Source organism: Hippocampus bargibanti, linkage group LG14, assembly GCF_051943395.1.
Source record: "Hippocampus bargibanti isolate YZ-2025 linkage group LG14, ASM5194339v1, whole genome shotgun sequence".
NCBI lineage: Eukaryota > Metazoa > Chordata > Actinopteri > Syngnathiformes > Syngnathidae > Hippocampus > Hippocampus bargibanti.
Window position 1 is genome coordinate 17,147,266 of NC_142747.1, and position 25,484 is coordinate 17,172,749.

The 25,484-nt window shown below is 39.8% G+C and overlaps 1 protein-coding gene across 3 annotated transcripts in view; it reads left to right on the forward strand.

The window, feature by feature from the left end:
* Window positions 1-606: 606 nt before the first annotated feature.
* Window positions 607-25,484, forward strand: part of LOC148888612 (muscleblind-like protein 1) — a 69,620-nt gene continuing 44,742 nt past the window's right edge. For 2 of the 3 annotated variants that reach the window (XR_016117132.1, XM_089013269.1), the window contains exons 1-5: window positions 607-1,508; window positions 1,582-1,665; window positions 1,810-1,964; window positions 2,352-2,534; window positions 4,106-4,291. The gene's annotated coding sequence lies outside the window, so the exon portion shown is untranslated. Of the gene's footprint in view, window positions 1,509-1,581; window positions 1,666-1,809; window positions 1,965-2,351; window positions 2,535-4,105; window positions 4,292-14,205; window positions 14,288-25,484 lie in introns of those variants that run through there. The other variant, XM_089013270.1, reaches the window with a different exon arrangement.

A 25,484-nucleotide genomic window follows, 5' to 3' on the forward strand; every position in this document is an offset into this window, starting at 1 on the left:
ATCTTTCATTTCCTCTCTCTGCAGGGGTGGTGGTCTCAGCCTCTGACATCACTACACTTTGCTTGTCTCGCCGTGGCGACCATTTCACCTCCACGGATTGGATTAGAAGAAGCTCATATTGACCGACTGGTTCACCGTCCTTGACTTACAATATGCCTTGTGAACATTGGCATGCTGGTCAAGGCGGAATGGCCCTAAATTGGATTTTCACACATATTGGGGGCACATTTACAATGAACCGAAGTAGATTTTCATAATGTTCTTTTCCGTACTTTCTTTTATTTGTATTTTTGACTTCAGGCGTAACATTTTATTGGTATTCCATTTATACTATATCGGTGTGACTACGCATGACAATGTTTGGTCATATATTTATCTCCACAGGATGTATTGCCATAAATGTTTGTACAGACATTAACAGTGTGAAGGAGATGAAGCACACCCACTTCAGTGATGCCTGTGGTGCCATTACATCATTTGCTGAATCCATTTCAGAAATGATACCATTGCCACTTGTTAGTCTTTTATCGGAGTCTACAGCCACCCTTCACAATTGGACCGTCTTTGTGGCTGAGCATCAGTACCGCAGACGTGTCAGAAATATGTCCATACCTATCAACCGGCCGTATTATGTACGATTTTTTGCACATTTTTAGATGTATACGGCATACACGAAAGTTTGTACAGGAAACGCAAAAATGTTGAAATAATTTTGAGATATTTTCAATTCTATTTTTGTCTTTAAATATTTGCAGTAATGTTAGTTATCACAAATATCGCTACTCAAAAAAAAGCGATGTTGACCACCGAGAAAACAAGTCCGTCTCGAAGAAACAAAAGTTCAAAGAAGGCAAGTTCCGGTCAAGTGGAATTTTATTTTGAAATCAGTTAATTTAAACATTTGACCGTGTTTTTTTTTTCACCGTAATATCATTCATATTTTTTATAAACATTATACATCGTATATAAATTCAATTTGTCCACAGCAAAAAAAGCCACAATGCTCTACAACAAAGAACCTACTTGATTATTGCTAGAACTATGTTGTAACTTGTTAAAAGTATTAATGTTTACATGTGAAATTTTTTTCTTAAAATTGCGCAATGAAATATTACACACGCATATTTTTTTTTTTCTCAGCAAGGAAAAATTGAGCTGTTAGTAAGGTCACAGTGTCTTGCAGGTTGACAGGAATGCATGTGCAATTTATATATTTTTATAGAAGAGACTTGAGTTGGATTTGAAAAAAAAAAGAATTATATTGTTACATAAGAAAAACTAATTATTGACATGCAGTGTTAGCCAAAGAGCGCTTTGTTGAACTTCTCTATTGATCTTCCTGCAGTCCTGGAAAAATTCTTCCTTGGATCTTACGCTGTCTCGTTATCATTGCCACTTTGATGTCAACAATGTTTTTGAAATAGATCCACATGAGCTTGAGAAACAGGTCACCCAAGTGAAGAAGTTGCTCCAGCACCGCGATGTTCTACTCAACCAGGAACTTATGGGTGAGCATGGTAAAAAAAAGTCATGAGTTTCCTCACCTAAGTTGTACGGATGTTCAGCTGATCTTCTCTGCAGTCGAAACAAACATGGCAGAAGTGGTACAAGAAGACTTTAATCCAGTCCAAGACGGAAGCTGTCCCAACTACAGCCTTTGACACGGTGTGTAAACCCCCCCTACCTGAGATTTCTCTTCATGTGGATCCCTTTACTTTTATTCACGAATCCCCTGTAGCTTTCATTGCTGCTGGCTTAAGCTTTTTTTCCCCCCCAATGACCTGCTGCCTCTTGCAAACAACTTTATAGTATCCCCGAGCTGGAGTCATGCATCTTGCTCTTCCCCGGTGTGCACACACTTCACCTCTTCACCATCCAATCCTTATCAGCCTCCCCCAGTGGAAGAAACATATTCTGTGGTATTGCACAGGAGCCCTTGTCTTCTGTGTCAACAGTGCACACAGGTAAGAGTATGCACTTGCCTTTCTGGGTTTACACGAGCGCGGATGGAGTCTCACGCGTAATGCATAAGCACTCTTAAATGAAACGTCTGGGTGATGTCACTCCGGGTGCAATGCAGGCCAAGTTTAACATTCTGAGCATGTATGCTCGGCAAACAAAAGACAAAAGCCGTATTACCAGAACACGACAACGGCCGTTAGCATTAGTCATCCGGGGCCAAATGATTTCACCGAGAAGCAAAACTAGCGGAACAAAGAATTGACTTATCTTCAACAGTCAGCTTTCATCTAGAATCATTAGACTCTGCCTGACAACTGCTTCTGTGCAGTACCGCCCCTCCACACTCCACCCTCTCACTCATTATTCATATCTCTCACTCTCTCTGTCAGATACAAACAGCAAAATACAAATATTGACTCTGGATGTTAGAAACTGTTTCCTCAAGCCGTGACTCACACGCTGCAACGGGTCAAGAGCTGAGAAAAGACGTTGGGCAGCTGGCGGGCCAGCAAACTGAGCCTGCGAGGAAGTCAACCGAGGCTTGGCTCGGTTGACTTTGGACGCTTTGGAAGGTAACATAAATTTGACACATTCGTCTCCCAAATTCATTGACTGGAAATGGATACAGAAGTGTCATTATGATTCACAAGACCCTGTCGGTCCACCCGTGCAATCTAATGAGATCCATTCCATCCTCAGTTAGGATTGAAACTGTCACAGAGGAATTATTTCAATAATCGGTTTATGATTGTGGTAAAAATCTTGACTGCAATATTATCGTCCAACAGTGTCAGTAATAGCTGAGCGTTCTGATCTGTATAAAGACTTCAGACTGTTCTTGAATATGATCTCATGAGATGGTTCAATGTTGTGACCATTGAGCGTAGCTTTATCTTTCTGACCTGAGGCATGACAGAACTTCATGAATTATGGACATCAACATGTAACACGGTCTCCAGTGAAGAATTCTTCTTCTTCAGGAAAGGAAATCACTTCAATTTCAGTCAGATTGTAATTTGGCAGGGTTTTTTTTAACACTGTGCAGTGTTGTGTCAATTTTACAAGATGGGAAATTGAAATTTCAATATACCTGCCCCTGTGACTTTCCTCAAATTCCCCTCCATAGCCATGAAAGCTCTACTCTACAGAGTGTACGGGGTGAACAGTAGCTCTTTTTGCCTAAGTAAGGATGGTCACCTCAGGTCAGGCTGATTTCAAGCCTATTTTTCAAAAAATAGGCTGAAATGTTGTAATTTGTTCACATATGTTTTATAGAAGGATATCATAGACACTAAAAAGTCTTGAGAATAGTTTTCAAATTTAATTGATGTCGAATTAGTTGGATGAAAAGATATTGTAGGCATAGTGCATCATGGGTAATGTAGTGTTATCAGGCAAAGTGGGACCTGAACTGTACTGTTAGTCGGAGTTACACATAAAGTGATTGGATAGGCTATGCCAATGCTATTAGTACTACATTTTAGGATTACATCCTAAAACCAGAAAAGGAAAAGTGTGTGACAAAACTGGAAACTTGGACGCATTTGAATTAAGATATATACATGTCAACTAGCAGAACGGCACTAATAATAATAATAATAATAATAATAATAATAATAATAATACATTTATATTTATAAGCACCTTTCACAACTCTCAAGGTCACTTTACAGTCACAGGATAAGTTAAGGCAAACGCCAGCGTTCACTCAACCAGGAATAACTCAAACTGATAGAAAGCTAACTAGCTAGCTAACACATTGCTAATGGATAGGTAATATAGAACAAGCTAGATAGCCAGCTAAGGTCAATACCCCTATTATAAAGTGGTGTATGAGCCGTTTTGAATTTCCATTTGCCTGTTGTGACACACCTGGGATGTGAGTTAATTAAAATGGCCAGCAACTGTTGGAAGCAGTCTTATTTTTAGCCAAAAGTGCAAAAAATGTCACGCTTACTTATATGGGAGACACAAGGTGATAACTAGGAGTCCTAGTACGGTCCTAGTTTAGGACCATTCATGTCCGAGGATGCACTGTGCTGCTTCTTAACACAGTAAATGAGAAAATGGCAATGGTCCTAAAAAGAGTTGCAGAATATCCATAATTTCTGTTTTCAATTCTTCTTTCTGTCATCCCTTACAGCTGAGCTAAAAAACTGCATGGGTGCGGATTTATTCTTCGACACAACAATGGAAAATATTTCCATATTCCAAAGGGATCACATGTCTGTGGGAAACAAGAGGAAGAATATGGATTCAAGATAGCTCAAGCTCGCTTCACCGGATCCTGCTGTCCCTAAAGGCACCCTTGTTCTAGCACATTGTTGAGGTACAAATCTTGCATTTCATAAATAAACACCAAAGTATATAATAGACGTCAGAAGATTTTGAAGTGGGGCTTTAAAGGTCAGACCTCATCCATTAATGTCTGTTGTTTATAATCAATGAGACAAGTTAGAAATATGTGTTGATCTCAAATTGAAAGTTACAATCGACAGGGATTGATTCGTCATGACAGTTGATCACCCGTTTGATATTCACACACAAGCTAGGTGACGCCCCCTTTCACGCCTATCCACTGAAACAAGCTCAGATTGATAGCTGCCAATGACCCATGAGGACAAGCGAGACACAAAATTGATAGATGGATGGACAACAAATCTGTATCTTCTTCTTTTACTTTCGGCTTTTCCCTTCAGGGGTCGCCACAGCGAATCAGTGTCCTCTATCTTCAGAAGTTTGATTCGCATGTTTGTTTTGGCCAAGCTTTTACGTCGGATGCCCTTCCTCACACAACCCGGTGTATTTATCCTTAATAACGATGAATATGCTCCATAAAAGGCCCCAATACACAAAACGGTCATTGGCACAGCATCATTCAAATAAAGTAAAACTACTCACCATTTGATGACAATAATAATAACGATAATAATAATAATAATAATCCACAGACAAAAGTGCTATAATAATAATACATTTCATTTATAAGCGCCTTTCAAAACTCTCAAGGTCACTTTACAGTCACAGGATACACTTTCCTGTGGGTGAACAGCGGCAGCCACATGCGCCACCGTTCACTCAACCCAGAATAACTCGAATAGATAGAAAGTTAGCTAGCCAGCTAGCTAATAGATAACTAATAGATAGCCGGCCATATAGCTAGCTAGCCAGATAACTAGTAGATAGTCAGCTAGGTAACTAGCTAGCCACAAAGCTAATAGATAGCAAATATATAGCAAGCTAGGTAGCCAGCTAGGCAGGCAGAAAGGTAACAGATAGCATATAGATAGCTAGCTAGGTAGCCACTCGCAGTGGAGAAATTTACATTTCACAGCAGCAAAGTTATGAAAGGAATGAAAGAAGTAGAAAAACAAAATACATGAGCTGCTGGAAAGGCAACCACTCTGGCGATGAGGTATAAAAGTGTCGAGTAGAGATGGCAGTTATGTTTCTTACTTGGTTGTTCAACAAGATCTTATATGGTGACATGATGCCTGAGGAATGGTGACGAAGTATACTGGTGCCCTTTTTTTTAAAAAAAGGTAGATGTCTACAATCTTTGTGAGTATTTTATTGCTTATATAGTGATACTTGTCCATAGCACTTTGTAGGCAGTTTTGTCTGTGCGCTATAAATACAGTTGAGTTGAATTGGAGTAACTACAGAGGAATAAAGTTGATGCATCGTTATTAATGTACAAAAACATACAATTGAAGTATAGTATAGTCTTGATGTTACAGGCGAGGATTTCTTTTTGGTTAATCTCTATGTGTGGCGCTGTATTCGTGATGAGCATTATTAAACATGACTTCACTCTCCCGGGGAGGTCAGTGATGAGAGAAGGAATGCCAAATGTTTTTGTCCAGTAAAGTAATGTGGCCTTGAATACTTGACAACTGAAAATCTAGCCTTGCTTAGGCCTATAGGCTGCTGCCGGGATGATTTTTGTTGTTGTTGTTGTTGTTGTTTTTTACTACTACACAAAAATTCATCATTTGTGTCGTTTATCTCAGTAACCCACATGACTCTAACACCATGAAAATATGGATGTGTTAACATTTCCAGAGTCAAACAAACAAGGTTTCTGCTTTGTCAACCGATTCTAATATTAATTCATTCACAAATTTATTCTGGAATTGAAAATATGACATAGAGCGCCAATCCCAAATTAGTTCGGGTTTTGTTTTTTTGTGCTTGTGTGCCGATAAAGCGCTGGCCAGATCTTTTTTCCCTTCCACAAGGGGCCAGCATTTCTCCCCTTTTTTCCATGTTAGCGCTTTATTCCAGCTTTAGCTCTTGTTAAAGCGCTATATAAACCAATATGTATGTACAGTGAGACCTCAATTTACGAACTTAATTGGTTCCCAGACAGAGTGTGTAAGGCGAAAAGTGTGTATCTCAAAAAAACATTTCCCATAGGAAACCATTAAAATGGGAATAATCCGTTCCCGGGTTTCCATAAAATATACTTTTCAAATAAATAAGCCTAAAAAACTAGACACATCATACCTTATTCTATGTATAATAAATGTGCTATTATATTGTAATGAAAGAAACACACTGCATTGTATCATAAAGTCACTTTATTTACATTTGTGATGGTCATTTATGGCTTGATGGAATGGCATTGGAGGTCAAAGGTCAAAGGGAATTGCTGTTTGGAAAGAGAGGCGCATTACATGAGGACTGTAATTAAAGAAATAAACTGTGCTGTAAAATAAAGTTTCATTTACCTTTTGATGGTCGTTGATGGCTTATGGAAGGAGAGTCATCTTCCATATGGACTGTTGGTAACTTAACCTCTGGTGCTGTTCGGTCGTGTGCTTCCGCCTAAGATCAAACCGCCAGCCGTGGTGGGTGTGTATTATGAAAATAGTGCTTATTATAAGGTTTAATTTTCATAAATTTGACGTTTGTAAGACGAAAAGTTTGTAAGATAAGGTGTTTGTAAGTTGAGGTCTCACTGTATTGTATTTTGGACAGCCATCCTCATTTCAAGCTCATATAACTCCAGACTCATAATTTAGAAATTAACTTTTTTTCTGATGAAAGAAGAGAGTCAGAGGTTTCGTACGCTGCATTGAATGTTTATGTGGTCCTCAAACTCAATATTCAGTGGGTCCTGGAACAATGACAAAAAAAAAAAACTGGCACTGGAGTGGACTAATTTTTGCACGTCTGGCAGTGAATGAGTTAATAACCATCCGCACTAACGAGCTGTGAGGGTTTCCAATGACTTTCAAAAATCTGAATCTTTGAGCATCAATCACTTTTTCACTCAACGCCCCAAACAATTGATACAATCAGTCTTCCCGGCTCTGTTTTCCACAGCCCGTCTGTGTCTCTTTGTCTGAGCACCTGTTGTTTTCGTCGAAAGTGCGATTCATTGTCATCCCCTCATCGTTCATCCTCATGTAGATGTCTTCCAACTCCATGCTTTGAGTCTTGAGATGCTCCTCATGAATAAATCAAATCCTTCTTCAGTTTATGTACTCGCTGATGAGACTTATTGCATCATATCTAGACTGTTTTCTTTCCCTCTAAAGTAGAATGAGATTTACTCTGGTTAGTTTTGATAAAAGATTTGTGAGCCTGTGGCTTATCACAGCAAAAACGGTTAATTATAAAGTTATTATATCAACTTTGCATTTTATAGTGGAACTCTTAAATCCGAGCGTAATCTTTATTAGCTCTTATCCTGTGACTGACAAATGTCCTTGATAGTTTTTAAAGTTGAAAAATGTATTATTATTATTATTATTATTATTATTATTATTATTATTATTATTACATTGTAAGAATGAAAATTGTAAAGAGCAGTACATTGGGGAGACATCGCAGGGATAATACTAGTGGGCCTGAATCGGCAGTACATATGCATCTAAAATCTAGCAACCACTCATTTAACGACAATGAGGTTAAAATCTTAGTGAAAGAACATAGATGGTTTGAAAGGGGAGTAAAAGAAACGATTTTCATAAAACAACTAAATCCTTCATTAAACCGATATGGTGGGGTGAGGTTCAATTTGGATTGTTCATACAATAGCCTGCTTAGGCAACATAGGATTAGTAATACTGATGAGGTGATACCAGTGGAAGTGGGGCAATCAGGCCAGTCGTTAGTCAGAACAATAGGAACAATCAGTGGAGCTGCAGGGAGTAGTCCTCTGCTCCCCTCAACCTGAGAGCAGGGACCTATCATTGCAGAGTCCGGCGCCGCCATGTCTGGACAGTAGGGATATATATACAGGGCCTAAACTACCAGTAAGACTTTAGTTTGCTGACGAGGTTTCTTGAATAAGAAGCGAAACATCCGACACCTTCAAATAAGTACAGATGACGGCTGAAAAAACCTTTTCATCGATGGACCACTCCTGTACAACTGAGAGCTTACACAGACGTGCAGTAATTTATACTGTATATGCCCCTCAAAATGCTCCTATAAGGCTACAGTAGTGTGTCTTATCAAAATGCAGACAGCCTCCATGGCATTAGCAACAAGGACAAGCGGTCATAAACAGCAACGATCGCCTCCTTCCAGGGACAAAACCGCACTGCATCTTGCCGTGTCCTTCTCACTGGAAGCAACAGTTGGTGACCGCAAACCGTCAGGGCATTTCTGTCTGTGCAAATGAGCGCCGTTGTTTTTGTTTTTAATCCACTACTTAAACTATGTAAACATAAATCAGAGGGCGGGAGAAAGTGGAGAGTGGAGGGGGGGGGGGTTGGAGAGGATGTTGCCACAGCAACCGTAGCTGTGGCAGGCGTCATCATAGGGCTTCTTCCGCTTCTTCGCTTATATTCTGCGTGAGTGCATGTGTGAGTGCATCCTCCTCTGCGCACAGGTGGAGAGGACATACCCCCACCCCCACTCCCATTGCTTCAGATACGTGAGAGAGAAAGTGAAACAGTGTCACGCAGCTAACATCAGTGCCTCTCACAGTTGGGATTCACTCTCTCAAGACTGCAAAAAGTTGGCAACAAGCCCCCCCATTCCCCTCACAAAATGACCTCGCCTGTTTCCGCCTCTTGCTCTGGAGCCATTAACGATATTGTCATCCGATTTTCAGTGTATTAACCCAATTATTTTCCCACAACTTAACCACCTACCATGTTAGTTTCCGAAACAGCTGGAGAAGGACCCACAGAATATTGAGTTTTAGGACTACATAATCATTCCGTGCAGCGTAAGAAACCTTAGACTATATTCTTTCATCAGAAAAAAGTGTTAATTCCTAAAATATACGGATCTGGAGTTATAAGAGCTTGAAATGAAGGCGGCTGTCAAAAATACAATGCAATACGTACATACTGTATTGGTTTATAGAGCGCTTTAACAACAGCTGAAGCTGGAACAAAGTGCTTAATATAGACAATCAAACATCATAAACAGGAAATAAAGCAGTCACAATGATAGTAGAAAGCACCAGAGAGTGAACCACAACTTCAACTCTACTGAGCATGCATTATACCTAATAAAGCAGAGTGCAGACCGCATCTGCTGGTAAATTGTTTATGCAATCTAGACACGCGCACAATCGTATATGTCCCCCCTCACACGCACACACACATGCACACACACACATGCACACACACACACACACACACACACACCTGGAAATGAGATCTGTAATTTGGATCTTCTGTCTCATATTCCTAAAATGAATAATCTGTTTATGTCAACATCTACGAAGTATTGTTGTCTTTTAAAGGTCATTGTTGGGTTTAAAGGCCAGAGAGGCATTCACAGCGTCACATAGGAGACAGACACTGGCTGCAGGGCTGCAGCAGCTCCTGAAACGTAATTACTTTATTAAGAGACTGAAATGGGAACGTTTTGTTTCTGGAATCATATGATTCTACAGACCCGTGTGAAGAGGTTGCGCAGAGGCCAAATTGTGCCAGAGTTTAAAAAAATAGCTTCTAAATTGAAGATAAATGAATCTGTGCCCATGTCGGGTTGCACTGTGATCCCGAGAGTACAGCGGCTACATATCAGGCCAATATAAGTATTGGCCTTGATGGTACACCCGAGCTTCAGCGGAATTATAAATATAGTGGTCCGCGTATCGATTGGCAGTTAGCAAATGTTTTTGGGTGCGTTACCGTCACCTTCTGAAATGAAGTGCAGGGGCTGCGGAACACTATTTCATCACCTTCCAACCCAACTCTTTTTAAACATAAACATTGAGATTTAAAACGTAATTTTGCAAGGATTTATCTGGAATAATGTCTGTTTTTCAGACCTCTTACCTCATTAACTCATTCACTGCCATTCACGAATTTATTCTGGAATTGAATAATATTCTGAATTGGCGAATACGCCATTCGTAAATCAGTTCGGTTTTTGTTTTGTCATGCCTGGGTGCTGATAAAGCGCTGGCCATGGCCGTTGGCGATGTTTTTTCTGTTCCACAATGGGGCAGCATTTCCCTTTTTTTCCATGTGAGCACTTTATTCCAGCTTCAGCTGTTGTCAAAGCCCTATATTAACTAATATGTATGTATTGCATTGCATTTTGGATAGCCGCCCTCATTTCATGCTCATATAACTCCAGACCCACGAATGTATTCAGGAATTGAAAATATGACATTGAGTGGAATTGCCAAATTACTTTGGGTTTTGTTTTTGTCTTGCTTGATATTGTTGTTTTTTTTCTTGCTTGAAATAGATACCAAATTGTGTTTTTTTCATGCTCATATAACTCCAGACCCATATAATTTAGGAATTAACTCTTTTTTTTCTCATGAAAGAAGGGAGTCTACGGTTTCTAACTCTGCATTGGATGCTTATGTAGTCCTAAATTTCAATATTCTGTGGGTCCTGGAATTTGAGTGATAATGACAAAAACCCTGGCACTGAAGTAGACACATTTTTGCACGTCTGAAAGTGAATGACTTAATTAGTCATTGTCTTGCCAGTCTGACTGCACTGAACACATTATTCTAATACATGCTCTGTTGTTGTTTTGGTGCATACATTATACATTTATAATTAATGTGGTCTACTCAAGATTGCTGGATTAACCTATGAAAAAAAATAGACACCACTCATGTGGCACTTGTTCCTGCCAGTCATCAGCGGGTGTCCACCAGTGACAAATTGTAGACTCTCTTTTTTCATCAGAAAAGAGTTGATTCCTGAATTATATAGGTCTGGAGTTATATGCGCTTGAAATGAGGGTGGCTGTCCAAAATGCAATGAAAGGGGAGTACACATGCGGGCCACATAGGCTTTTTAATCCGGCCCGCAGAACTTGTCCAAATTATAGTAAAAACAGTGTCTGAAACTCATGACAAAAAGTTAGCGGACACCGGGGCACACAACTCTGAAAGGTTGCCTTCCCGGCCATAAAGTTGCCTACCCCATATTCCAGGTATCCGCAAAACAGTATGTAAATGCCATATCTTGCATATTCCTTGAGACAGATTTATTAACTGATAAGGGCTATTTTTCCCACGTTTGAAAGACAGTTAATAAATTGGGTTGTAGTGTTCTTACTGTGCCATGAGGTTTGCACACACTACATTTAATGCTGTAGTATATCCGGCCCAAACACTCCCTCCAAATGCTCCTGGACCTCTGTCAAATTTTAGAACTCATTGTGGCCCGTGAGTCCAAAAGTTTGCCCACCCCTGGTTTATATACTGTTGCGAATTAACAACAGCTGAAGCAGGAACAAAGCGCTAACATGGAAAAAAAAATGGATATGTTGCCCAATACACTGTGGCTCCTGGTATTCGAGTGACAATGACAAAAACACTTAAGTGCACCATAATTTTGACAAGAAATATTATTTCCAGCCAATGGTCTGCCGAGCTGGAGAAGTCAACCCAGCTTCCCTTTGCGGAAAAGTGTTTATCCCCTTCCAAGTGATGACACTCCTTATTTTTAGAGTCTATCTGTAAACAATCAAAATCTTGTGATTTCTGCGCAATGACTTGAAGCCAGCGCGAGTCGCACAGGGAGCAAGTGGGAGGGGCGGACTGTTAAAATTGTCATTTCGCTGATTACTGGACTCTGTGGACATGATGTAAATATGTCCACAGAGGACACTCTGGGGAGTTTAAACACACACATGCTCTCAAAGACACAAGGTGATAAATTCCAAACACATGACTTGTAACGGTCACACGTTAGTGAGTGTGAGTCACTCGGTAGCATCCACCTGACACACACACACACACATCTGTGCACCTGAGGGATAGAGGGAGTGGTGGATGTTATGGGTTGGCCGCCATGGCAACCGTTGGGACTCTTGCTGTCCTGGAGCGGAGTGATGCTGTGAAAATGATGGGCTGTAACCATGTGATGTGTGGCAATGTGTTTGGTTCTTAGTCACACTGAGAGGCCTTTCTAACACTGGATGGGTGGATGGGGGGAAGGATGGATGGAAGGATAAATGGCATGGATGGATGCAGTGATGGATGGATGAATAATAATAACACATTTAATTTTCAAGCACCTGAATTGATGGATGGAAGGATTTCATTTGCCTTTATTAGTCTCGCAGTGGAGATATGTACATTTCACAGCAGCAAAGTTATGAAAGGATGAGATGGATAGATGGGATGGAGTGATGGATGAAGTGATGGTGTGATGGATGGTTGGGTGGTTGGATGGATAGATGGATGGATTAATTGGTTGATGGAAAATGGATGGAGTGATAGATGGTTTGGGTGAATGGATGGTTTGGGTGGTTTTGGTGGAAGGATGGATGGATGGTTTGGGAGGATTTGATGGATCGATGGGGATTGTAGGGATGGGTGGGTAGATAGATGGGATGGGTGGATGGGTTGGATGGAAAGATAGGTGGGTGGATAGATGGATGGAGTGATGGATGGATGGAGTGATGGATGGGTTGGATGGATTGCATGGATAGGTGGGTGAATGGATGGATTGGTGGTTGGCTGGATGGATATGGGTGGATGTAGGGATGGCAGGATGGAGGGATGGATATATATACTTAACCATCCATCTGGTGAGAAGGCTCACAGACAAGTTAGCCCAAGCTCTTGTACCCTTTGAGAAACGTACTTTACGAATACATCACGCTTGCAATAAACAGTTGGACTTGGTTTCATGAATATAAACACCCACATCAGAGAAAGCATTAATCGTGATAAAACTAAAGTTGCTGAAGATTGAATGACGGTGACACTTTATGATGATAATAATACATTTCATTTATTAAGCGCCTTTCAAAACTCTCAAGGTCACTCTACAGTCACAGGATCATTTCTTCTGTGGGTGAGCAGCGCCAGCCACATCCGCCAGCGTTCACTCACCCCGAATGTAATTCAAATAGATAGAAAGCTAGTTAGCGAGCTAATATATAGCTAATCGATCGCTAATAGATAGATAGATAGCCAGCTAGATAGCAAATTCATATCAAATATATAGATAGCTAGCCAGCTAGATAGCAAATAGCTAGCTAACTAGATAGCTAGATAAATTAAAACCAATTCTAGAACATTTTTCCTCTAGTATAGTATTTCCCAAACTTTATTGAGCCATTTGAACACTTTTACAACATGGCTGTCACATCGCACTTTCTAATTTTTTACATCACGTCACGTTTTCTAACCATTCGGAGTAAAATTCTAAGTCCAAATCTCGACTCCTCAACAGGTAACGCAAGTCTTTAATCCTGAAATCGACCACTTCGCCGCCCATTATTTCCAATAGTAAAACATTGATTCCAAAGTCAAACTCCGTTCCTTCCCGTATTGTACTCGACCTTGGTTACCTTTAGCGTGCCTTATTCACTCTGCTCTTGCGGGTGGGAAGGTGTGTGGGTGCAGGTGGTGCCTTGTAAAATAACTGCATCTGTCTGAGACTTAGCGCAGATGGCGTAGAGACAAGCACGAGGGAGGGGCCAGCACGCCTTGAATCCCACTTCTCCATAGCATTTTCACAGTATGTCAATTGAGCTTTGACAGTAGAAGATTGTTCCAAGCCCCCATGACCTCCCACCTCCTCCATGACCGCCCTCACTATGATACCACACCTCCTCCTTTTTGCCTACCGTGAGATTCCAGCTGCGGATAAATTGCGTGTGACACGTTTTGGCCAACGCTGCCTTAGATGGAGACGGGATGCTGAATGTGGCGCTGAATGCGGCGAGCTTCTGCCAAGGCGGAAGAGGGAGTGAAGGGCGAGAGAGGGAGGGAGGGAAGAAGAAGAAAGAGGAGGAGGAAGGAATAGGAGGAGGATTAGAAGGGGGCAGTGACAGAGGAGAGAGAAAGTGCCGCCAAGCAAGCATGAGCTTTTCACTTTCCATTCTCCTCTCAGCAGCAGTCAGATGAGAGTCCTCGCGCACAGTAAGTCTGTTTACTCTGCGTGTGTGTACGCGTTTAAACACGGGGCATGACTTGTCGGTCATTACTTAGTCCCGCCGTATCACTTTTGGAATTTTTTTCCAACCATCTGGATGATGAGTGGGATGGATATGTGTGTGTGTGTGTGTTCGCGGATGTGGGCGTGGATGTGTATTTGCGCACATGTAAGTACAGCTCGCATGCAGAGAGGCACCGTGCTTGTTTCCTAATGTGCCGTTAGTGTGAGGCGGGACACTTTTAATGTGGAAAAGAGCTGCGCAGACAAACAAATGGGCAGACAGCAGTGTTTAATGTTGCGCAAAGTGGTTGGCAAATACACACTTAAACACACACACACGCATACACACGAATTCTGGCAGACTCTTTCTCACACTCTTCCAGTTGGATAGCGCCATAGTGTGAATCCTACTGTTAATGCTGTGCAACGATATTTGTGGATTAATGACAAAACACGCACACATATATGCAGACATACAAGCTGCCATTATTGAATTTTTCATTGGGTTGGAATGCAAATTGGCTAATTTGATAGCACTTTGTTTGAATTAGTATCAGTGCTTTGTAAAGTGGTTGAGTGGATCCGCTGATTAAGTTGTTCATGTCGGTGGTTTCCCCTAAAAGGTTTATAAAAAGTGATGTTTTGATACGCAGGTACAGTAAAGTCTCGTTATATCGATATCGGATATATCGATAGTCCCGGTTATATCGATACTATTTCTATGCACGCATGGAGAAAATTACATGCAAACAGGGTCGGATATATCGATAGTCCCGGTTATATCGATATTTTTTCGGACTCCCTTGAATATCGATATAACGAGACTTTACTGTACTTCCAAACTGTACTGCGTTAAATAGGAAAACAACAATTGCCATTAATTGTGATTCATTTTAAATACATCTCAAAAAAAAGAGAAAAAAATGTATGCCCTTCAATATGCTTGTTTTTAGGCTTTACTTACTTTCAATTGGCTGATATTTTCTATTTCATGCAAAATCGCAGCTCATTGACTCAAGGACGCTTTGTGCATTCAAAAAATTGCTCAACATGTACAGTATTTTTTTTTATTATTTCCCCTATTTTTAAATTACTGTATTTTCCAGTGTATGAGACGCACCCAAAAGCCTTGTTTTTCTTCAAAAGATAACCCCGCGGCTTATTTGCAGGTGCGCCTCATATGTGAAGTAATATTGAAGTCTCTGTAGCACCTTATAATGTAATGGAAAACTTTTATATATTTATATATAGTATTTAGAAAACTCATTTTCATTTCTTGAAGTTGCACCTTATAGTCCGGTGCACCTTATATATGGAAAAAATGTAATGTGCCTTATACTCCAGTGCGCCTTATATACCAGAGAATACGATATGGCTTATTTTCAATGTCTTGAAAGTTAATCAGCGTTTTGAGGAAAATTACGGATTATTATTTGTTCCCGATTACATTTCACAGGGTATAATACATGCAAATTTTGACTACCTAATCTACTGATGAACAATTTCTCACATTCAGTTCAACAATGCAATGTTGGTAAGATGCAAAATTGATATTTCGAAGGCTGCGGTGCACCTATGTGAATGTGTAGATTTTATATCATTATTTCTAGGGTGCACATTCTCTCAGAAGTGACATACATTTATTGGCCAGATCACCCTGTTGTTAATAAGATGTGATGAGTGGCAGCAGCAGAAGCTGGTCTGCAGCTTCGGCTCTGCAACACTGAAACAATAGGATATGCAATGGACACAAGCTGACGGGTTTGAATCTGGCTTTGTTTGATTTTATTTTTAGAACGGTGCTTAAGGCTAAAAAAAAAAAGAAGCTGTGGGCAGCAAATGGCCACTGGGTCAGATTTTGGGCACCTGGTGTATCATCCATTCACTGTACTGCTTACAATGTTCAGATTGGTGGGTGAGCGGGAGCCTCTCTCTCAGCTGATGATGTCTAAGAGGTACAGGGTACAAGCTGGACTGCTCATCAGTCAATTTTCAGGGGACAATCATAGCGAATAGATACCAAATAGCTAGCTGGCTAGGTAGCCAGCTAGGTTTTTTTTGCACATTGTCTGGCAGTGAATGAGTTAATAATAATAATATAAATAATATTAATGACAAAAGCATGTCTGAAAACAAATAGGCAAAAATCACAACATATTTTCAGCCCAGTCAATGTTCTGTCGTGACTGTGAAAAAGATATTGGAATGGAGAAGGGCTGAACAATGAATTGAATTCAAATTGGCATCCTCCCTTTGCGGTAAGATGAAATACACTTCAGCTGCCAGCAACTTCAAAACAGGATGAGGGGTAGAGGAAATCAATGGTTATTGGAACACAAAAAAAGGATTCATTGTGATGAGACCGTGCAGTTGCCCTAATGTTGATCGCCAGTGGGGATCAGCTCCCATCAACTTCCCTGATTTGGTAGCTTCAGCTCCCCCGCCCGATTGTCACCACAAGTGTTAAAGGAGAACCGACACCATTTTTTTGTTTCCTAACTGACATCAGAAGAACGTTTTATAGCATCTAAAATACCCAAAACACGCACGCAGACTGATATTTTTAGTCAAATGCAAAACACCAATAAAAATGACTTAAAGTGTCCAAAATCTGCCACAAATCAGCTCGAAACTGGGGATTTTCAGAAAGTCCCGCCCCCAGTTCGTGACGTCACGCAAGTCATCTTGCCTTGCTAAAGAAACAAAACAATGGGCTCACGGAGTTCAGATTCGGAGAAGATGCTTTCTTGTTACTCATCCAGTTCTGAATATGATTCAATTAGTTCTGAAGAGGAAAGCATAAATGTTTGCATTCGATTAAAGGAGTCCTCCCATATCAATTTGAGCCGTCAATGACAGCAATGTAGCGTCCCAAAAAATGCACACGATGGCGCCCAAGCTCCGTTGGAAATGGGCTGATTTTTCTGCTGGGAATTTGAGTCAGCGATTATCAAATAGTAGTCTTGGTGCAACACACAACGATTCACCATCGCGTTATTTATGTGTTTTCCTTCTAATTTCGCCATCAACGCGGATCTCATTCTTCCACCTTCACTTCCTCGCCCCTCTTTGTTCCCGTGGACCGTCTGTGTTTCTCTTTTAATGTCTGGGTGGAAAAAAAGTCATTGCTGCAGATCAGAGCAAACAGAGCTGCAAGGTCATACCAGGAAAGAAAAGTGTGTGAAATCTATGAGGACGTCTTACAGTAGGGAGAAAATCTAGATTGGAATTTGCAGAGTTACAAGGAGAAAAAAAAGTTCACATTAAATCACAAATTAAGCCAAAAAAAAGACTGCATGTCTCTTAAAGGACAACCGACGTCTCCGGACAAGTTGCGTTCATAATTTATAAAATGTCTTCAAAAGACTTCTACTGAGCATATTTTACAAAGATTCCATCGCATATAGCTATATTTTACGTTTTAAGACTCGCGTTGAATATTCCGGAAGTCTTGTTTTTGAGTTGGTGACGAGTCCGTACGTGACGTCACTGAAGGAATGCCCCTAACCAAAGAAAGGACACATTGCTACAGTCCTGCCGTCACGTCAATGCATTTGGCTGTACTTGGCTGGTCTGAAAACTTCGTGTAGCGCCAAAAAAGAGGCAGAAGAGGGTGACAAAGCTCCGTGTAAGGAATTTATCAACCTGTGGAAACGGGCTGATTAATTCCTCACACGGAGTTTGGTCGCCATTTTCTGCCTCTTTTTTGGTGATACATTTCCCCACAATGTTGCCTCAAAATGGCACGGAATAAATTATTTAATCGATTGCAAACATGTATGCTTTCCTCTTCAGAACTATTTGAATCATATTCATAACTGGATGAGTAACAAGAAAGCATATTCTCCGAATCTGAAGCCATTGTTTTGATTATCCAGCCAGGCAAGACGTCTTGGGGTGACGCCACGAAGAAGGGGGCGGGACCTTCTGAAACTGGCCACTACCGGGTTATTTTTTTTTTTTTGCAGATTTTGTACACTTTAAGTCATTTTTATTGGTGTTTTGCTTTTGACTAAAAATATCATACTGCGTGTTTTGGGTATTTTAGATGCTATAAAACGTTTTTCTGATGTCAGTTAAGAAACACAAAAAAGACGTTGATTGTCCTTTAATATTGACTGAGGCTCTGTGGGTGAAAAAGCTTAGAAACTCACCCAATGACTCACCCAAAAATTTCCCAGATTTTTTTTTTTTTCTTAACCAACCTTTCACCCATTACGACTGCATCTCCTGAACGTTTTATTCCCTTTATGTCTTCGTCTGTCTCGGACACTTGCTCTCTTCTTCCAATCCTTTCTTTCTCTCGCACTCTTTTACGCAGAGATGTATACCCTTCCTCCTTTGCTATTCCTGCGAGGGGCAGACCAGTCTGGCGGCGGCTTGTTTTATGTCCATGAACTCAGTGACACACTCTCTGCTGCTGCTGTTGCCGTTGTTGCTGCATTACCCCGCACTAGCGTTTCCACACGTTTGTAGTAAAAGGCATAAAATGCTTTTCTGCACAATACGTGCACACTAAATCGTCCATACATCTGTTTTCTTTATGTGGTTTAGCAGAGAATCTGTATTCTATTCCAGCCGGCGGGAAGTGCAACTCATCACCTGTCAATCATAGAACTTTTCCCCTTTTGAGCCGATTGGTCATCACCCCTGTAACTAGAAATGAAAAAAAAAAATAACATGGATGCTTTTCTTAAATTGTTGTTTGCTTGATTTATTTATTTATTTATTTATTTATTTATTTATTCTTTATTTATTTTTTCTTTCTTTCTCTTTTCTTTCTTTGTTTCTTTCTTTCCTTCTTTCTTTCCTTCTTTCCTTCTTTCGTTCTTTCTTTCTTTATTTATTCATGTATCAATTTATGTATCAATGTATTTATTTGTTTATGTGTGTATTTGTGTGTTTGTTTATTTACTTAGTTATTTAGTTATTTCATATATAAGCGTCTTTCAAAACCCTCAAGGTCACTTTACACTCAGAGGATAAGTGTGCTAGCTAGCTAGCGAGATAGCTATATAGCTAATATATAGCTAGCCAGCTAGATAGCTGATAGCTGATAGATAATAATAATAATAATAATAATAACAATAATAATAATAATAATAATAATAATAATAATAATAATATTTCCTTTCGGCTTTTCCCTACAAAGGGTTGCCACAGCAAATCATTGCCCTCCATCTTTAGAGGTTTGATCCGCATGTTTGTTTTGGCCAAGATTTTACGTCGGATGCCCTTCCTGACACAACCCACTGTATTTATCCGGGCTTGGGACCGACACAAGAAGACTTATGTCCCTTTGTGGCTACAGAACAAGCAACTCGCTCAGTAAATTGCTCCCAAACACAAAATGGTCATTGGCACAGCAACATTCAAAAAAGCAAAAACTACACTCACCATTTGATGACAATGCTCTGATCATAATAATAATAATAATAATAATAATACTTATACTGATTTTTAATTGAAAATTAGGGGTGCGCGTTATACACGTGTGCACATTATACTCTAATAAATATGGTAAGTAACAGTGATTTCAACAGGCTCTTAATAATAATAATAATAATAATAATAATAATAATAATAATACAGTAAAGTCTCGTTATATCGATATCGGATATATCGGTAGTCCCGGTTATATCGATACTATTTCTATGCACGCACGGAGAAAATTACATGCAAACAGGGTCGGATATATCGATAGTCCCGGTTATATCGATATTTTTTCGGACTCCCTTGAATATCGATATAACGAGACTTTACTGTAATAATAATAACAATAAAACATTTCATTTATATGTGCAAAATGGTACAAGGCAGGCAGACTGCTGGACTGATCAACTGTCAGTCATAAAGCTGACACGCAGAGCCCCATTACTATTCTCTAAATTTGAATATGCATCGAGACAACAGATGGCCCTGTTTTCTATTCTTTACAATACATCTAATATTGTCAGTCCACAGCAATGGAATTAAGTGAGTATCTGTCTGTCTGACATCCTGTTACTGCTGGCACTCATTTGAACATTCCAGTAGGCGAGGCAAGCACATGACACATTTTTGTTCCATTGTCCAATGAGAAACAATCACATATTCTACCTAGTAATATAACATTTTTTTGTAGCTTTCAAATTCACAACCTAACAACAACCTGTTTTCTTTGTTTTTTATTTTTTATTTGAGCTTTACTATCAAGCAGGGATTTTTTATGTGCTTTTTTTTCGGGATGAATTTATTCTGTGAGCATCTGTTGGACTTTCTGTTGCTGTTGGGAGTCTATTGAACAGCTTCATGAGCGTGGCTGGCACCGTGGCATTTTTTTTCCTCCAGTTGGTCTATGTGGTGCAATCACAAATTCTGCCTAGCAACAAGTGGCCAGAGAAGCATGTGCATAGTTTTCCTGGCACACAGCTTATCAACCGGGTGCGTTCCCTTCATTTTTTAACTCATTCACTGCCATCCACCAATTTATTCAGGAATTTAAAATATGATAAGATGCTCTGCTTCCTGTCTTTTCTTCTGTGGCACTGTCTCCAGTCCAAACATCATGGCTGGTCTCACCACCGTTTTATACACTTTTTTTTTTCATTCAAGCTGAAACCCTTCTATCACACATCACACCTGACATTTTTCTCCAGACGTTCCAGCCTGCCTGGACACGTTTCTTCACCTCTCTTTTCGTCTATATATACCATCAGTGATAAAATGTATTTGATATAGTTTGTTATAGATGCGTTATTGATGAGTTAAGTAAACAATATCAGACAGTTTGGGAAACACACATACATACGGGGTTTGTTTTTTTTTTCTAATGAAGGGTGGGGTCTTCATTCTCCAGAGAGAGAACAAGCGATAGAGTCAATGTTAATCATATGCACACATATTACTCATGCGCCCTCGTCTTGAATATCAATGCCGCGGTTGACCTTCCATTCATCTCCTCACGAGTGTCCTCTCTTCACAATGCAGATCTTGCTGCCTCATGCTTAGCAGTCCGCACTTGTGTGTGTGTGTGTGTGTGTCGAATTGAAACGAAGTCCAACATTTTCCCGATGGCGCCATGAGGGCAAATGACTTCATCCCAGGCGAAAAAAAATGAGCGATCAAAGGCAACAACGGACAAGTCCAATCACAAGCTCTCAGGGGCGTGGCCGAGCCGTTGCCCGACATGAGTTCTCGCGCCCGCCATCATTAATTCATTAATACTGTCGACCCCTTTGGCGAAGTGGAGGGTCTCATTAATGTTGCAGGGGTGTCCATCACTTTTTTTTTTTCTTTTTTCACCGCCAGCATTTATTTCCTTTATTGTTCATTAAAAAAAAAAAGGCAGTAGGCTTATTGACTCCAGGAGCAATCTCTTATTTTTTTTGTTACGAGCCTAGCAAACATTATTCTCTGTCTTCAGATTTAATGTATTCCAAATGAGTTATTTCTATGTAATTAATTACGTACTTGCTTGCACCAGAGAGTGTGAAACTGGAAAGCTTGACGCTTAAAATGGGAGCAAGATTTTTTTTTTCTTGCCCAGCTTTGACATTTACCTTTTTACATTAAACCCCACTGATGCAGCTGTTTAACTATGCGGCTGGAAACTGCAAAGTGGGTATTTTACAATATTTGATACGGCGTGAGTACAAAAAAAGGTGGGACAGCTGGAGAGGCGATGGGCTCTCATTAAAAATGCTGACAACGTCGCCACATATCCGTTGAGGGACACATACATGTAAATTGATCATTTTTTTTGGGGGGGGGAGTAAGCATTCAGTGCTCAATAGAAAGTTTGGGCTAATGGGAATATATTTGGCCTGAAGGCATGACTGTCAATTAAAAAATGTGGGCCTGATTGTGAAGTTAGACAGAGGTTTTTATAAGTTAAATCTACAGAATGGTAGATTTATCTTGGAACACATTGTTCCATTTAGAAATAATTTAGGAGAATAAAATATGTGGACTCAGGGCTGGGCTGAGGTATCACTGTATTTTAAACTTTTTACATATATAAGGCGCACCTTCAGTGAATGACATATTTTTAAACTGGATTTTGCCATAATGTAACTTTTTTGATGTAAAACACAAAATAATAAATTGCAGAATAGTATAATGGTATGGTCTTTTCTGCATTTTATGAGATCTAAATATTGCAGGGTTTTATCAAAGTTTATCACAATATAATAATAAATATAAATTACCAATCTTCCTTTGTTAAAACGTTTATGTTTGTTATGGGTTTTCACTGAATGTTTTGGCCTTAAAATTTTCAGAAATAAACTGATTTTGTTTTTGGTTGAGACACTAAATACAAACCAAGCACAAAAACTATTTCTAATCATTGTGGCAAAAATGAAAAATTATGGCAAAATCGAGAACAAAATTTGCTTGGCAAAGTAATTTTAACATATTACCAAAATAAAATGACATTTTATTTGTTCTATGGAGAGAAATAGAGTCTGCGGCTGTTGACATTATTTTCTAGACCTGTTTCGGCTCAATATTACTTCACACATAAGGCACACCTGCATATAAGGTCCACGGTCATCTTTTGAAGAAAATAAAAGCTTTTGGTTGCACCTTATACATCGGAAAATAATGTGTAAAATAAGTACCAGGAGAAAAATTGATGAGTTTGTTTAATCTTTATTTATGCAATCACTGTTTTGAAATGCAATTCTTTTCATTTCAATGTTGTGGCGTATTTTCCATATACAGTAAAGTCTCGTTATATCGATATTCAAGGGAGTCCGAAAAAATATCGATATAACCGGGACTATCGATATATCCGACCCCGTTTGCATGTAATTTTCCCCGTGCGTGCATAGAAATAGTATCGATATAACAGGGACTATCGATATATCCGATATCGATATAACGAGACTTTACTGTATAAAGCGCACCAGACTATAAGGCTCACATTTAGTGAATGAACGTTTTCTAAATAGAATGTATAAATATATAAAAGTTTTCCAAAATAAAGTACACCACATTATAAGGCACTACAGTAGAGGCTGGGGTTACACACTACTTCTTCTACAGGGTAAATGGAGTTTGTGGCTTCTGACCGTAGGTGTGGCTCTAGATTACTTCACATATAAGGCGTAGGGTCATCTTTGGAAGAAAATTAAGCGTTTGGGTGCGCCTTATTCATGAAAAAATACAGTAAAGTCTCGTTATATCGATATCGGATATATCGATAGTCCCGGTTATATCGATACTATTTCTATGAACGCACTGAGAAAATTACATGCAAACAGGGTCTGATATATCGATAATCCCGGTTATATCGATATTTTTCGGACTCCCTTGAATATCGATATAACGAGACTTTACTGTACTGTGATTGAAAATCGTTGTATTCATTACCCTGTCATGCTTCTTTGCTTATTGTTTTCTTGTTTCTCATTGACAAAATGATTGCTAGTCGTGGCTGTAATGAGGTTTTCACAAATGTTACATCACATTGAGCTGAGTGCATTGCTACCACAGAGAAGCTGACACTATTAGCCAATTTGCCCTTGCCACCGATGCTCTTTCTTTTGTTGTTACGACGCACATGACCTTGCAGCACATTTCTGCACCGCTGCGGCGCCAAGGGTGTTGTGCGGAAGGATCTGGCTCGGGAGGGAGGTGTTTGTTGCCGTGGGTGGTGACTATTAAAATCAAGACATGATGCTCAGGGTGCAACCGAGCAGAAGGGTGAGCACATTTGTGTTAAGGAGGACATATGCATGACTTGAAATAGGGGGGGGGGGGGAGACATGGTGATGCAAAACACAGGTTTATAATCTGAAGGTGCTATCAGAGTCGACATTGTCCAGAAAGTACACTTTTGTGTGGTGTTCATTTATTAGCCTTATTAGTGTCATGTTACTGTATTATCCGGTGTATCAGGCACACTGGAGTACAGTAAAGTCTCGTTATATCGATATTCAAGGGAGTCTGCACCGGGATTATCCCAATGTAATGGTGCAGAAATAGTATCGATATAAACTATCGATATATTCTTCGATATCTTCTTTCTTATTCACCTTCAATGAATCTTGCAGTTTCAAACTTCTTCTTCTTCTTCTTCTTCTTCTTCTTCTTCTTCTTCTTCTTCTTCTTCTTCTTCTTCTTATTGTTATTATTATTATTATTATTATTATTATTATTATTATTACAGTAATACATTGGCTTACAAACTTCATTGGCTCCCAGACAGAGTGAGTAAGGCGAAAAGTGTGTATCCCAAAAAAAAAACATTAAAATGAGAATAATCCATTCCCAGGTCCCCATAAAACATACTTTTCAACTAAATAAGCCTTAAAACGACACACAATATACCTTATTTAATGTATAATAAATGTGCTATTGTATTGTAATGAAAGAAATAAACTGTACCGTATAATAAAGTCATTGTCATTAGCCTTTTTATCTGGGCATGCTAGCAACTCTTCAGCCATTTGCAACTGGACGGGTCTGGATACATGTTAGCTATCTAGCTAACAAACTATCTATTAGCTATCTAGTTAGCTAGAGAGCTAGCTATTAGCAATATAGCTAGATAGCTATTTGAGTCAGGAAAAAACATATTAGCTATCTAGTTAGCTAGCTAGCTATCTAGCATTCTATTGGCTAGCTGGCTAGCTTTCTATCTTTTTGAGGGATTATTTGCCGATAGTTTCCAGATTGGGATCCCCTAAATTCACATGACAATGTTTGCCTAAACGGTGCCTCGCGGGACTGAAAGACTCCCGGTATGTTTGTTCCAACCTTCCATCCTTCCCCAACTTGTAATAATGACCATTTTTAGCCTTCCATCACCCTTCGTCTGGCTTCCTCGCTTATCTTGTGGCACCGGTGCTGAGCTCCCACCTCTCCTCCCCCTTCCCTTCTCGCTGGTCCTATCAGTGTAAAGGTCAACTCAGGTCCAACATCCACAGCGTCGCCGTTTTGTAATACGACGCGTCCGACGTCTGTTTTTTTTTTTGTGTGTGTTTGTTTTGCAGCGTCAGTCAGTCAGCGACCCTTTAACTGCTCATATTACCCAGTGGCCACACTGCTTTTCGTTTTAGCTGATGTATGAATTGGATTTTCAGACTTTAACCGATTGGTCTTGGTGTCAGATTAACTCACATGTCACAACCAGCTGTCTTTTTTGTTTCTATCTCTCTCTTCCGTTTTTTTCTATTCAACTCCTCATTGTTT